Source organism: Furipterus horrens, unplaced genomic scaffold (genome assembly GCF_987537825.1).
Source record: "Furipterus horrens unplaced genomic scaffold, mFurHor1.1.pri manual_scaffold_3, whole genome shotgun sequence".
Classification (NCBI taxonomy): Eukaryota; Metazoa; Chordata; class Mammalia; order Chiroptera; family Furipteridae; genus Furipterus; species Furipterus horrens.
Window position 1 is genome coordinate 38273844 of NW_028327173.1, and position 16243 is coordinate 38290086.

The 16243-nt window shown below is 42.6% G+C and overlaps 1 non-coding gene across 1 annotated transcript; it reads right to left on the reverse strand.

Moving 5' to 3' along the window:
• Positions 1-1711: 1711 nt before the first annotated feature.
• On the reverse strand, positions 1712-1832 carry LOC150014961 (small nucleolar RNA ACA64). The gene has a single exon (XR_016510141.1). It is a non-coding gene; the product is annotated as a small nucleolar RNA ACA64 (small nucleolar RNA).
• Positions 1833-16243: the final 14411 nt, after the last annotated feature.

A 16243-nucleotide genomic window follows, 5' to 3' on the forward strand; every position in this document is an offset into this window, starting at 1 on the left:
ATACCTATCCACTTTCCTCTTTCATCTTTGCTTTAACATGCACTCTTAGGGGGCTCCGTGGGCCCCAGTCTCCCGTGTTTCAGTGCCTTTGCTCAAGCTGGCACTGTCAGAATGCCCTTTCCCATCCCCTTCATAGAGCTAAGATTACACATTCTTGAAGCCATCGCAGGGCCACCTCTAAAATTACATTTTTGTCACTTCCTTTCCCTTTCAGGTGCTGATAAAATAGTGCATCTATGTCATGCATGATTCTTTCACATTATTTTATAATTGTCTCTTCATGTGTTTCTCCCCCTCAAAAACTGAGCTTTACAGCAGTCAATGTCTGATTCACATTTTTATTTTCAGTTTCCAGTATAATGCTTGGTACATAGTAGACACCCCAGTGTTTGTTTACCAATGAATAAATGAAGAATGTAGGCAGAGGCTCAAATGTTCAGTAATGATCAAAGTCCAAATAGTAAGAGGCTGTTTGCATTGGACTTCGCATATGGCTAGTTCAAATTGTGATGCACACTTATTATTATTATTGATCTGAGAGAGAGAGAAATGTTGATTTATTGTTCCACTTATTCATGCATTCTCTGGCTGATTCTTGTATGTGCCTGACAGGGATCAAAACCACAACCCTGGCGTATGGGGATGATGCTCTAATCAAATGAGCCGCCTGGCCAGGGCCAAATGTGATGTATTTCAAGTGTGAAATATAGTGGCTTTCAAATACTTAGTACAAAAAAGAGAATGCAAAATATCTCATTACTAATTTTTACATAGATTGCATATTGAAATGATAACATTTTGATATATTGGGTTAAATAAAAATAGTATTAAAATTGATTTCACTTGCTTTATTTACTTTTTAACATGGCTACTAAAAAATTAAAAATTACATACTTGTCTTGCATTATATCTCTAGCAGCTCCGATCAAGAGGGCGTAATTGGAGAGTAAAGAGGTAAGGTGCAGCAGAAAATGCCCTTCCCATGGTTCTGTCTGAATTCAAATGTTGGAGCTGTTAGAGAGGGCTTTGCTTTGAAGGCTCAACCACCCTGAGTATTGTTGGGGAATGAGGTAATCTGGAAAGTAAAGTTCACCCTAAAAATTAACATTGGACCAAGGTGTTTAGTGCCTTGTAAGAGAAACAACAAATTACTGGTAATCAGAATAGTTTTACACTTGGAAAAAGGAAGAGAAAGCCGCAAGAAATACATAAGACTAATCTTTAGGGGACAACTCTCTAAAAAGAGAAGGAATAAAAAAGTACTCAGAACAATTTTTAGGCAGCATGCATGTTCTCATTCTCCCTTCCTGCCTGTTTTGTGCCTCTCGTTATTCTTTTCTCTCTCCACAAACTCCAGCTATTTGGGTTGCTATTATCTAGGCAAGGAAAACAGTTACTATGAGTTGGGTAAATTAATTCATTTTATTTTTAAGTTAACATATAGTAGAAGTGTTTATCTTTGTGTATAGTGTATAAATGTTAGTACATGCAAGGGTTCTTTTGACCACCAACACAATGAGGGTAAAGAATAGTTCCACCTCCCCCAAAACTCCCTCCTGAACCCTTTTGTAGTCACACCCATTCCCCTCCTCTCTCCCCTGGCAGCCATTACTCTGTTCTTATACTATAGTTTTATCTTTTCCAGAAGGTCATATGAATGGAATCATGCAGTATGTAATCTTGGCCCCATTAATTATTATTATTTTTTAATGCGCGTTGGGGCCTGGGTTTCACCTCCCCACCCCGAGTGGGCGGTGAGCTGAGGCTCCTGGTGGCTCTGGGCCTTGAATCTCACCCATGGTCACAGGCAAAGTAAATGTTTTTAAAAAAATGTTTTTTATTGTGGTAAAATACACATAACATGACAATTACCATCTTAACTATTTTTAAGTGTATGGTTCAGTGGTGTTAAACATGTTCACATTATTGTGCAGCCATCACCACTACCCATTCCCATAACTCTTTCCTTGTAAACTGAAAGTCTGTACTCACTAAACAGTAATTCCACATTCTCCCCTCCCCCCAGCCCCTGGCAACCACTATTCTATTTTGTGCCTCTGATTTGTACTACTCTAAATATCTCATAAAAGTGGAATTGCACAGTATTTGGCTTTTTGTGACTGTCCTATTCGCTTACCATAATGTCCTCAAGGTTTATCCTTGTTATAGTATATTGCAGAATTTCCTTCCATTATAAAAAAAAAAAAAAAGATTTTATTTATTTACTTTTAGAGAGAGGGGAAGAGAGGGAAAAAGAGAAGGAGAGAAACATCAAAGTGTGGTTGCCTCTCACGTGCCCCCCAGCAGGGGACCTGGTCTGCAACCCAGGCATGTGCCCTGACTGGGAACTGAACCGGTGACTCTTTGGTTTGCATGCTGGCACTCAATCCTCTGAGCTACTCCAGCCAGGGCTGAATTCCCTTCCTTTTTAAGGCTGAATGGTATTCCATTTTATGTACTACATTTTGCTTATCCAGTCCTCCATTAATAGACATTTGGGTTACTTCTATTTTTCAGCTACTGTGAATAACGCTGCTATGAACATGGAAGTTCAAATATCTTTCCAGGACTCCACTTTCAATTCTATACCCAGAAGTGGAATTGCTGGATCATATAGTAATTCTATGTTTAATTTTTGAGGAACTGCCTTACTGTTTTCCACAGTGACTGTATCATTTTATATTCCCATCAGCAGTGCACAGGGGCTCACATTTCTCCACATCTTTGCCAACACTTGTTGTTTTCTGCCGTTTTTAGTAGTAGCCATCCTAATGAGTATGAGGTGATATCTCATTGTAGTTTTGATTTGCATTTTTCCAATGACTAGTGATGTTGAACATGTTTTCATGTGCTTTTTGGCCAATCATATATCTTCTCTGGAGAAATATCAATAGAAATCCTTTGTCCATTTTTGAACCAGGTGGGTTTTGTTGTTGTTTTGAGCTTTAGAAGGTCTCGATATATTCTGGGTATTAATCCTGTATCAGATACATAATTTGCAAATATTGTCTTCCATTCTGTGGGTTGTTGGGCCATTAATTTTTGCCCAAGTCAAGGAAGCTTCCTTTGACAGGGAGTCTACTAATAAATGCAGGTATTGTTAACAATTGTACATTATTTACATGAAAACTCAGAATGCTTAGAAATACGATGTTCTGATTAACAAGTTCTCAGGTTAACTTGAAATTAAGCAAAACCTCCTTTACAGTTTGACCATGTAGCAATTTTTCAAAAATGTGAGTCTCCACTATTTTCTTAATGAATAGAGTCTAATGAACACAAATAATTTTTTATTATGGATCTCAATAAACATGAGGGTTCTAACAAAGAACATTTTCTTATATTTGTACAGCACATCTACTGAAATCATTTGGTCTTTACAGTCAGTCTGGGGGTGATGATGCAGGGAACCATTAATCTGTGTTGTTTTTAATAAATGGGGACATTCAGATGTAGAGAGCTTAAGTGATGTGCCCAATTACTGTCTTATTCTGGTGAATAGAGAAGCCAAGATATGGCTCCCATCTTCTGACCTTTCTATCAATTGAACCTGCTCCCTCCATTATTTTTTGAAACACTGTTTCTCATGGTTCAGTTCCATTGATATAAAGCAGAAGTTTTAGAACAGGGTTTCTTGAAGTGTGTGTGGTGTGCAGACCAGCCACATCAGAATGCTGGCTAAAATGCAGACTCCTGGACTCCACCTCATCTCAATGAATCTAAATCTCTACAGGTGAACTCAGGAATTGGCTCTTTTTAAAAAGGTCTCCAAGTTATACCCATGCATGCTAACATTTAGGAGATTGGACTGAATGTGTATTGACTCTGAAACTTCTCTAAAATATTACCTTAAAAAAAAACAAAGCCCTAGTAAGAGATTCTTTTCCCTTGCAAAGTGCAGTTTTCACCTAAAAGCCAAATTTACTCAGAAAACTATAATACGCTAAGCTTCCTGATAATCAAGATTTTATTTATCTTTCCCTGTCCAGATAGCTGAGTTAGAGTGTCATCGTGATAAGCCAAGGTTGTGGGTTCAATACCCCGTCAAGGCACATACAAAAATCAGCCAATGAATTCATAAATAAGTGCAACAACAAATCGATGTCTCTCTCTCTCTCTCTAAAAGATAAATCAATAATAAAATATTAAAAAAAGATTTTATTGTCTTACTACCGTGAGTCTTTTAAGAACAGTAAGCAGTTTTTGAAATCTCCAAAACAAGACATTAACTCAATTTCAGGGGAGTTGACTTTATTATGCTAGTGGATGGACTCATTGATTCATTCATTCATTCATTTACTCAATCCCTCGCTTGTGATGATTTGGCTGCATGTAACTAAAGAGCCACAACAAGGATGATTATTTTCCCATGTAACAAGAAGTCTGAATGTAGGGTGACCCAGAGTTGGTCATTCATTAACTGAATGACATCTTGACAGACCCAGTTCTTCCTATCTTCTGTGTTTCCCAGATTAGTTTCCCTGACGGCGACCAGAGTGGCCTCCCGTTCCAGTGTTCCATCAAATATAGCAACATTCAGCAGAAGAAGGAGAATCAATTTTAGATGGAAATTAACTGTATCTGCAGCATACCCATTCAGTGATTATTGATGTGCAGGAATTGTGCAAAGTAATGGGGATACAGTAGTGAACTATAGACACAGTCCTTGCCCTGATAGATCATTATGGGAAACCTAGACAAATCAGTTAAGTAATGATAAATCAATGTGTTAAGTACTCTAATAAGGAATTATAGGGTACTGTGAAAGCGCATGAACACACACACACACACAACACGCACACATAGGGCCCAGGAAGACTTCTTAGAGGAATTGCTAACTAAGCAGAGACACCACAAAATGAACAGGAGTTAGCCAGGTGAAGCATTTGGTATAAAGGAATGAGAGCATTCCTGGAGAGGAATACCATGCGCTAAAGCCCAGAGGCGGAGAGGAGATGTGATATTTGGGCAACCGAAAGGAATTTATACTCTATAGACAATGGGGAAACACTAGCAAAGTTTAGAAGAGAGAGAGCCTTTTTCACCCCTACATTTGAAAAGATTGCTCTGGTTGCAGAAAGGAAAATGAATCTGAGCAGAACTGAGGACACGGATAGGAGGTCATGGCAAAAACCAGGTGAGAAGCGATGAGATTACAAAACTAAGGTAGTACCAGTAGAACCGGCAGGGAGAAGAAAGGTTTGAGAGAGATTGGAGAAAGTAGGGAAAAGTGGAAGAGGAGTCCAGGATGATTTCTGGGTGTTTTGCTGGGATGACAAGGCAGATGGGGTTGTTTACCAGCAAGGTAGAGGATATAGTTGGGATAGAGTAGGAGCAAAGATAAGTGTAATGAACTGAACGTTTGTATCCCCCAAATTCATATGTTGAAACCCATGTTAGCTTAAAAAATTTTAAGTCCGCCTAAAGTGAGAAGCAACAAGTGTTTATCTGAGTTCAGTAAGAACAGCTATTCGGGATACTGATTTAGGCAGAAGCCCAAATAGTGTTCTGATTAATAGACAAAGGCAATTTATGAGAAGGGGAAGGTGAACAACTAACTACATCGATAGAAGGAAGGCATTTCTACCATGCAGCCAATGTAACATAGATGTTAATTCTAAATGCTGTTTTAAATTTTCAATCCACTATAGTAACTGCTTTTTTGTTATCTTTGAAAACAGTCCTTTCTCAAGGCACCAGGCTGCTTAGATCCAGTCCAAAGGTTATTCTGCCCTGTTTTAACACCCAAAGCTTTGAGGCACAAGACATGCAAGGAAGTTCCTCTAAGATGGCAGCTCCAGCTCAATTTTAAAGTGGCTTCGTTTATATTATCTTTTGATATCCTAATCCCCAATATGATGGTGTTAGGAGATGGGGCCTTTGGGAGGTAAATGGGGTTAGATGCAGTTGTGAGGGTAGAGCCCCCGTGGTGAGATTATAAGGAGATAAAGGGATGAGAACTCTTTCTCTCCACCATGTGAGGATACAGTGAGAAGGCAGCCATCTATGAACCAAGAGGAGGACTCCCTGATCTCAGACTTCCAGCCTCCGTAACTCTGAGAAATAAATGTCTGTTGTTTAAGCTACCCCATCTATGGTATTCTGTTACAGCACGCTGAACTGACCGATACAATAAGTCAGAGTTCATTGGGTCTGGTACAAGGAAATAACAATTGCACATCCTCAGGGGTGAGCAGTAGACCAGCAATGAGAGCTGATTTCCTGTTTCCTTCCCCTCTGGGGCGCTGTTGTCTTCTTTCCAAGATGTTAATGAATGAATCTGACAAATTAGCCCTTACTAAAGCGTGGCTGTCTTGGAGCAATATTTTTTTTAAAGTGATTAATAACAGCTATAAGTTATTATATTTTTATGTAAAATAGCTTTCTTGCTTTTGCCAACAAACAACTTAAACTATACAGGAAAATACAGAGAAGAAAGTAAAAAATCATTTCCAATTTAATCATCCAGAGATAACTGAGGTTCACATATTCATGACTATCCTTCTGGACATATCTGTAGGTCTACATACGTATACATATATAATTTTACAGAACAAGGTCAACTCAACATAGGCTTTACAATTTACTTTTTAAAAAGTTAACCATATGCTATTGACATGTTTAATGGATTCTTTTTTGTTGTTATTTGTGTTCCAATGTGTATGTTTGTGTGTGTGCATAGTGCATGCATGTATGTAGCTTAATTTATTCAATCAGTCCTCTATTGCAGGACATTTGTTTCCAAAATTTTATTACAATGAGCAAAGTTCCAACAAATTTTCATGATCACACATGTTTCTGAACTTATGAAATCTTTTAAAATTTTTTTATATTTTAAAATCCACGCCAAATTGCTCTCCCAACAACCTTACTCACAGGATATAAGAAGAGCAATTTTCCCGCGCTCTTACTAACAACATGGTCTCTCATGTTTGCTCAGGTGGTAGGAATGTCAGACACTGCAGCTGGCTGTGCCCTTTGGCCTGTCAGTATCTCTCACAGCGCACATGTACGTAGTTTGCTGAAGACCAGAACACCGTAAAGGAAATCCAGCTGCCACTCTTTCCAGTCTGCCATCATGTCCAGTTCTCAGTGCTTCCGGAATAGGAAAGATTGAAGTGACTGTTTCTGACTGAACAGTCCTGGTGATCAATCGATTGATCGATGGAGAGGCAGTCAACAGGAATCAGGGGTACTGTCATTTCTGTTGTTAGCTGTGTCAGCCCAGGACGTTTTCACACTTTACCATCATTTCCAAGGGCAGTCCTTGCAATTCCTCTGTGCTCAGGTGAGCCACCAACTTTCTGACTCATGTTCTTGATTGCAACACTCATGTACTTAAAAATCAGTTAATAAACCATAAAATATCTATTGAACAGAGTGATCATAAAGCTCCCATGCATTAGCTTGTGACCCTGTTATTTATCTGTTTTAATATTTTTAATCTGTGTGCCCAGTCCCAAAGTCAACTGGTCTCCAGCTTGATTCTTCAATCAGAATAATTTCAGTTTCTTCTGAAAAAGTCAGAACAGCCCTTAAAAAACTATTGGTGAAAGGCATCATATACAAACAAAAGCATCTATATATCTTCATTTGTTTAGTGATCAAACTTCCATCAGCTCACTATTAAAGATACTAATAAAGCCCTGGCTGGTATGACTCAGTGGATTGAACACCAGCCTGCAAACTGAAAGGTCACTGGTTCAATTCCCAGTCAGGGCACATGCCTGGGCTTCAGGCCAGGTCACCGGCTGAGAGTGTGCGAGAGGCAATCAATCGCTGTTTCTCTTACACATCAATGTTTCTCTCTCTCCCTTCCCCTCTCTTTAAAAATAAATAAATAACATCTTTAAAAAAATACTGGTGAAGCCAAGTAGAGTAAAGGTTAGCCGTAACAATTGCATTCAGATAGTTCTTGTTTGAAACCTGACTCTTTCATGTTATTAACCTTGGGCAAGTTACTTACACACTCTAGATAAGTTTTGGCACATGGTAATTTTCCAGTGAGTATTATGTATCATTACCATTTCTCAGCAGAATGGTGGAAAATGTCTTTGGTCATTTACTGAGCCTATGTCCTCATTCTCTGGCAGAGGTAAATGGTCTCAAAGTCACAAACTATTGACTTAAATTGATGTGTAAAATCAAACCACTGATTTAATAAGCTTGGTCGCCTGACGTTCTGGGGTGGTGCGTAAAGGAACAAGTTGACACCTGGAAAAAGGACAGCTGATGGGGAGAGAGGGAACTGCAGAGGCAGCAGGATAGCTACACATCAACAGGAAAGCAGCCTCGGTCTTTACTGAGGGACAAAGAGTCCTTTCTCTGTAGTTTCTCAGAGGGCATGGTTGTGGGTTTGACAACTCTTTATAGTAATAGATGTGCGTAATGATCACTTGAAGCATCAATGAAAGGTCAGATATGTTCCAAGGAAGCTGTTCAGGCAGGCAAAGAGGTGTGCAATGCCTTTTTAAAAGACACCTGAGCTTAACTTTGGAAGGGAAACCACATAGGCTAAACTCTTACATGCCCAGGAGCAGTGTGTTCTCAATTTAAGAAGTACATGGACCAAAAAGATTTTTTAAAATTGAGGACCATTCCAGGGTTGCCAACTTGTTATTTTGCCATGTAAAGAAAACAAGAAACAAACTAACAAAAGAATCACCACCCACCATCATAATCTTTTCTCGAAAGAAAGGGAATTTTAATGTCAGAAAAAGTCAGAGGGTCACAGCCTCAGAATAAAGGACAATCCTTCGAACTGAACACATTTAGCACTGTGAAACACCTGATGCATTTCATAGCTTTTCTGACTTTGTTGTAACTTCTGGAAGCGTTGTTACAGACCAACCAAATCGGCCTGGAATTCAGAAAGTTCTGCTTTCTAAAGTAATGGTTCTCAAAATGTGTCCCCCCCACCCCCACCCCCGTCCCCGGTCCCCCGCCAGCATCATCAGCATCATCATCTCCTGGGAACTGCTCAGAGGTGCAAACTCTCAGCTCCCCCTTCCCCTCCCCTGCTTGATGAAGCAAACATCCTGGATGTGGGCTCAACAATCAGTGTTTTAACCGGCCCTCATGTGATTCCGACACACCCAAGTCTGAGAGCCACTGTTAGAAGGCATCCCTTCTAGATGGATTGTTCCCACCTCCTCTGGAAAACTTCCAATAACAGGATCCCGCCACTTCACAAAGTTTGTTCCACTGAGGTCACCTTTGGTGGTTAGAAACTCCTCCTAGACTAGCCTCCTTGGACCCAGTTCTGTTCTCTTGAGCCACATAGAATGAGTCCTCTCTGTCTAAGCTCACTTGACCACACTGCATATATTTGAAGGTGACTATTAGAGCTCCCTTCTCCAAGTAAGCTCAGCTCTCTTGAGGCTTGATCTCTAGTCCTCCTTCAGTCTGATCACTCTCAGCGGATGCCTATTATTATTATTATTATTATTATTATTATTATTATTATTATTATCAACTATCATTTATTGAATACTTGTGACCATTTGCCATGCACTGCCTAGGGGTATTCCATTTTTCCCACTTTTAATCTTCTCAACAACCCTGGGAAGTTGGTCCTATATCTCCATTTTACAGAAAGAAAATAAGTTTAGGGAGGTCAAGTAACAGTTGTTAAGTAGCTGGGCCAGGATTCCACACTCAGGTGCATATTGCTCCAAGTCTCATGCTCTTTCCACTATGCCAGGCTGCCCTTAAATTTCCATCAAAATCTTATTACTTTAGGGAAGGTTGAGCCAGGAAGAGATGGCCATGAGGGCTGAGTAAGCAACATGTTGGGAAGAGTGTGGCCTCTGGAATCCAAAAATCTGGGTGGAGTTCTGTAGTCTGCAGTTCCTAAGTATACAACCTTGGATGTGTTTCCTATTCTCTCTAAACCTTAATTTCCATGTACAATGGGGGTAATAATAACCTCCACATCATAGGGCTGTTATGAGTAGTGATAAATTAGTGCTGATAAAGCACTTAGCAAAGTGCCCAGTACATAGTGAGTACTTGGTAAGTATCTCTGTTATTATTACTGAATAGTTGTACTCAGCAATTATATAATTATAATACAGATGAGTTGAATCCAGATACGTGTGCATTATAGCAGTATAAATCAGGGTCTCCTTTCCAGCTCCGCTGCACACTCACCTGTTCCTGAACCTGGACTATTTCAGCAACTTCCTAACTGATTTTCTCTCTCCAGCTTCTGACTCACAGAAGCCAGCCTACATATGCTAAAAAGGTAACGTTCCTAAAGGTCAGTTCCGATTGTGGTGTTGTCTCCCTGCTGAAACACCACCTTCAGATTAAGTTCAAGTTTCTCTTCCAGGCTTTCAAGGGTCTGTATTTGATACGGTCCTAAATTCCCCTTCCCTCCTTTTTCCCACTGTTGTCCCACATGGACTCTGGTTCCAGCTGAACCAAGATAGGGGATTTTCTTCAGACATGAAGTTCCTCTTGCATTTATTCTGTCTGTAATGGCCACCGTTTCCACCTCACTCTCTGTCTGCCCCATGGCTCTCTGTCAAAATTTTTCCAATGACCCAGTGCTATTTCTCTCATGAAACACTTCCTACAACTTGCAAAGAGCATGGGCACCTTCTTCTTTTGAACTCATTCAGCCTTTATTTGCTGAATTCTTATTTTTGAACTCATTTGGCCTTTCTGTTTTGAATCATACAAATATTAGAAAAAGAATGTAGATTTTGCCACCAGATAGACCTGGGTTTAAATTCTGAGTCTCCCTCTAATTAGTGTATCATGTCCCTGAGATTAAATTTCCTTATGTGCAAATTGGTGATAAAATCCCCCTCATATGGAATCTGTGAAGACTAAAGGAGAGTAGGAGACAGAAGTCCCGTGGTTCCAGCATCCATTTCCCTTCTCCCCGGCGCACGTGTCATGACTTACAGCCCCTGTTTGTGAAGAGCAGGGACTGCATCTTCACCATGTTCCTATCACCCACAGTGATTAGAACAGTTCTTTATATACAGACGCTCAATAAATACGTGTTGAAACAAACTTTCTGTCTCTTACTAGCTAAGTGGTCTCAGTTTGCTTAACCTCTCTAAGCATCAGTGCTTTTATCCTTAAAGTTAGTGATATTAATTAACCTTAATGTTCATTCCAGCTGAGTCATGCTTTCATTTATTCAACAAATATCTACAGAGCACCTATCATGCGTGAGGTGGTCTGCTAGGAGATGCAGATGCCACAGTGAATAGGACAGATGTTCTGTAATTAGAACTCTGTTCCATAGAAACAAAAACTCAGCCAGCCCTGGCACCGCAGCAGGAGCGAGGGAGACACTGTTCTGATGTTGGCACGAGAGAGGATGGGTGCAGGCAGCTTGGGAGTGTCGGAGCTCCCAGGCACAATGGGCTCTGTCATTGTTGTGGAAACACCAATTGCTTCCCTTGGCTTGGTGCTTCACAGGAGGCTGCATATTAGTTTTATTAAGATAGAACTTACATATCATACCAGTTGTCTGTTTAAGGTGTACAGCTCTATGGTTTTTTAGTGTATTTACAGAGCTGTGCAACCATCACCCTATTCAGTTGTTAAACATTTTGATCTCCCCCAAAACTGGCCTATTTATGTTTCTGACACAGCCCTTTGCCCAGGTCAAATCCTACTTTTCTTCAGTAGCACAGTGGTTTGCTCAGCTCACTGTGGAGTTGGCAGGGTTGACAGATCAAAGTGTGGAAATATGTCTTAATTAGATCATTGATAATCACGTGATAAATCAGCTTAAAACACAAGGCCAACCCCAGAGATCCTCAGCTCTGTGGCATGAACCTGCCCCAGCTAAGTGAACCTTCTGCACACCCAGCTAATTCCCTATCAGCCCTTGCTCAACCAGCTCCAGAGCTCCTTGCTCTCTGGGTAAACACAGGCTCCTCAAACCAGTAGTCACAAGGTGACCTAAGATGGGGCCACCTCACCCTTCCTGTTTATCTCCCTCTCTTCCCATCGTTTTTCCACCTTTGCCCTCAGTCCCGCTCTCTCCTCCCTCATTCCATGACCCTTCTCTGTCCTGTATTCCAAGGTGCCCCTATCTATCTATGCAGTGCTACTGGACATCTCCTATGCTGTGTTGCCGGTTGTTAAGCAACTGCCTCTCAGCTCCAATCCTACCTTTCCACACTTGGCTTTGGATGCTGGAGCTGGGACTGTGCAAACCACACTTTTTCCTTCTTAGCCCACTGGCCCCATGTTAGAATCTGTGCACATGCTAACGAGACAGGAGAGGGAGAGAAAAGGGGGTGGGGAGAGAGACTACTCAGCCATCAGCTAGAGGTGGGGTGGGGAGAAGGATTTCTTCCTTTTTGCTTCCTGAGGCCTCTTTTCTGTTTTCCTTTTCCTGAGAGCATCACCCAGCAATACTTCTGTCTCAGTAGCATTTTCTCCCGTAGGAAGAAAATGGATCCAGTTTGTAGTTTCCCAAGTACTTGTAGAATGTCTTCATCATGCCTTGGCCTCACAGGCACCAGTACCAGTAACCAGCACCTCTTCTCCAAGAGCTGGGTGCCAGGTTGCAGGGCCCTCCCCCAAGTTTTTACTTTTAGTATTCTGAGGCAGGGTAGTTAGCTGTTAGGAGAATTTTGACAAGTGGGAAAAGGGAAACTGAGGCAGATGGTTCAACAAATAGGGCCAGACAAGTCAAACAATTTATAGCCAGCTAGTAAATCACAAGATTGCATCTCCCCTAACCAAGGACACTTGAGAGCAAATAGTTTACTTCTCTCCTCCCTATCCAGAGAGTAAATAACTTAAGTCGCCCTGGTCAGGGAGATAGATGACAGAGACCCAGTTAGCACTTTAGTGACAGCCAAACCCAAGGAAGATGAAGTCAGGGGAATAAATAAGAAAAAAACCCAATTAGAGTCAAACAAATCCAAGATAGGGGCAAAGCTCACCAGAAAATCACACTCATCCTTCTATGCACTCATTTTGGTACATGAACATATTATTAGAAACACACTTGGGAAACTGATGAATATTCTGCTGAAACCCTCCCCTGAACCCCCCCACCCTGCAGTGTTCCTGCTACAAAAGTGACATGAAAGCCCTCAAGACAAAGGATGCCAGCCCTGGCTCTTTCTGGAGCACGCTCACGTCTTTTCATTCTCGGATGTGAACTTTCTCCTAAACTCGAACAGCCCCTGTGAGACTAGCAACCAGGAGAGCAGCAGGCAGCGGCAGCTTGTCCAGGGCCGACCCCCTGAACCTGCCCCTAAGGGCCCCTTTTCTCTGTCTTTTCATTGAGCTAACAGCAGCCTGCCCTGGCTCACTTCTTCCCTGTAACTTTTCCAGGGAGCCAAAGCAGCCCTGCCTAGGCTCTCTCCTGTTGCTTCTCTGTCCTAAGACCCTCCTTGTTTCACTGTCCCCGGCTTCAGTAAACATACTCTCAAAATCACCTGACTCGTGTTGTGAAATCTTTCCTGCATGAAGTCAAGAACCCACGCACCAGAGGCCGGCCCAAGGCAGACTCGCTCTGGGCCTCATTTCCATCTGGTGACAATTCCAACCTCTTCCCTTTGCCCCTGTCACCCCAGCCCTAGGAGTGAGGGAGCTTCTTGCATGGGCTCCCTCCCAGATAGCTAAGTGTTTTCTTCTTCACTTTTCAGTGACTGAGACAACAACTTTAACTCAGCTTACATTTTTGTATACTAAATTCTCTGTTAAAATAACTGGAACTTGTCTAATATACTCCATAATATGTTAATTTACAAATTAGCAAAACATACCCCTAGATTCTTAATTCCTGGAGGGCAGCTACTGTGTCATTAAGCCAAGCATCTATGGGAGAGAGAGCCTGGAGCATAGCAGCTAATACACACACAGAATGGATGAAGCTGTTATATACTTTTCATGCTCATCCCACAGAAGGGCCTTATTATAAAATATATGCTGGTTCAACTAAAAATACGTTTTTGGCTTCTTTGAGGTGATAAGAAATGAAAAACAGTTCATGTTTTGGACTCAACAGGACCCGGGCTTTTAATCATAGTCCCTCCACTTATTAGGCAAATTGCTCCCACTTCCTCTCTGTCTCCTCCTCTGGAAGATGGAGATTAAAATCGATACCTTTGGGCTACTGTTAGAGAGAGGAGTGATGCGGATAAAGAGCACACTTGGAGAGCTGCCAGGGCACAGTGTGTTCACAGGGGATAAGCTGCCGGTCTAATCAGGTTCCAGCGGAGAAGAACCAGAAGCACCTGGTGAAATGGGACAGTTCAGTTGTCCATGAAGATGAGATAAATGGGGGCTAATTTTCTGAAGTAAACAGGGAGGGAGTCAGGTGTAAAGGCTTCTCGGAGGTTTTGAATTTATGAGGAGCCCAGTGACTACAGAGGGCCCGTCAGCTCGCAGACACGAGGCCCCTCTACGTGCTGCCAGACCCAGTGCTGGGCATGCTGTTTTGGAAGCACACAACACATTGAATCAATTCATTCTACTTCCCTCCCCAAGCGGCTACTGGGTGCTGGACCCTGGGCCGGGGGCTTGGGGCTACAAAGTGGATGGAAGTCGGCTCTGCCCTCAGGAATTCAGAATGTAATAAGGGACAAGTGAGACCAAAAGAATACCAGGCATGTAAAGCTTGGAGGACACCCTGCTACTGAAGTGGCCTCGCTGCCTCCTGTCTCACCCTCCACAACCCATACTGCTGACTCATTGGCACCACATGCCTTTTCCTGAGGCTCAGGCTCTGACTGGGAAAAGAGCTGAGCGGTTCAGGAGACACACATATCTGGGTTCAAATTCTAGTTCCTCCTCTTGTAACCTGTGTGGCGTTGAGCAGGTCTAAGGTGGACTTGATCTGTAAAATGGGATAATACATAACATAATGTGTGGAAATGCTCAGCACAGTGCCTAGCGCGTATTAAGTGCTCAATAAATGCGAGTTATTATTATTACCTTTTATTAAAGGCCTATTGTTTTTGAAAGACAAGTGGGAGCTAGACAAAGCAGCTAGGCAGAGGGCCCTCCTGTGTGCAGACCTAGCAAGGGTCCCTGGAGGGGAGCCTAGAAGTGCAGAGTTGAGGCTGGGGAGGGCCACAGGGGCTGAGCTGTGGCCTTGAGGAAGACGTCCGAACGTTATGCCATTAGGAACAGAGTCAGAAGGCATTAAGCTCCAGTGACAGGGTGGGCCTTGTGCTCTGAGGGTTTCATTTTGGTGACAGAGGGGACAATGCGTGGAGGCAGGGGGTATTATTATTGATAACTGTCATTTGCCTGGAGAGAACTGAGTAGATGATTAAGATACAAGTTAAATGAAAGAAATCATCAAGCCTTTAATGACTTACTGTGATAGTATACGCAAGGGGCTAAGCTCTGTTCCATTTCCCTCCATGGAGTGATGGATCAGCAAAGGCATGGAGGATGAGATGGATCCCCAACCAACAGGCTCCTCCCAGGAGAGGGAGAGAGGAAGGGCTGGGGTGGAAAATCCCAAATACTGCCTCAGAGTGGAGAAAACTGTCTTCTATGTCCCCAGCTCCATGCTGATAAGGAGGTCTCAGCAGAGGTACATGCTGAAGGCCCCCCAGAGGGATGCCTCCAAATGGGGGTGGGCTGGGATAGAGATGCAGCTAAGTGGAAGAGATTTGCAGGCGGGGGGTGGGGAGCTCTGAGTCCTTGGCTGTAACTCCACTCAGAGAATGCTGTGCACACGCTGTGCATGTGGTCTGGTGTGAGAGGGCAGCCTTCCCAGAGGCCTGTACCCTAAAGCTTTGTAACAGCCTAAGGCATAGCCTGAAAGGTCGCACAGCTTTCTGGCCTGGAGCTGGACTCCTCAAAAACAATAATGGTTCACATTTGCTGAGCACTTACTATGTGCCAGGCACTGTTACAAGTCTTTCCCATGAATGGGCTCCTATCCACACAAAAGCCCTGTGTGCACGCGAAGTGTTGAGCACTGTAGGTGGCACGGAGTGAGACCACAGCAGGTGCTGGCTGTGATCAACACCCATATTACAGGTGAGGAGACAGAGACACAGAGCAGTGAGGTAATGCAGTGAGTTACTCAGTAACCAGCAGAGCCAGGGATCAAGCCCGGGCAGCCTGACCCTGTGGCCTCTGCTTTTATCTGGCATCCTGTGGGATTGCTCAGGGATGCCTGGTAGGAGGTACGGTCATTGTCCACGCAAGAATGATGAGGCCAGACTAGGCAGGAGAAATGGAGGGCCTCCTTGTGATTGGCACGTGGTCATTCCTGCCTGACTACTCCACAATA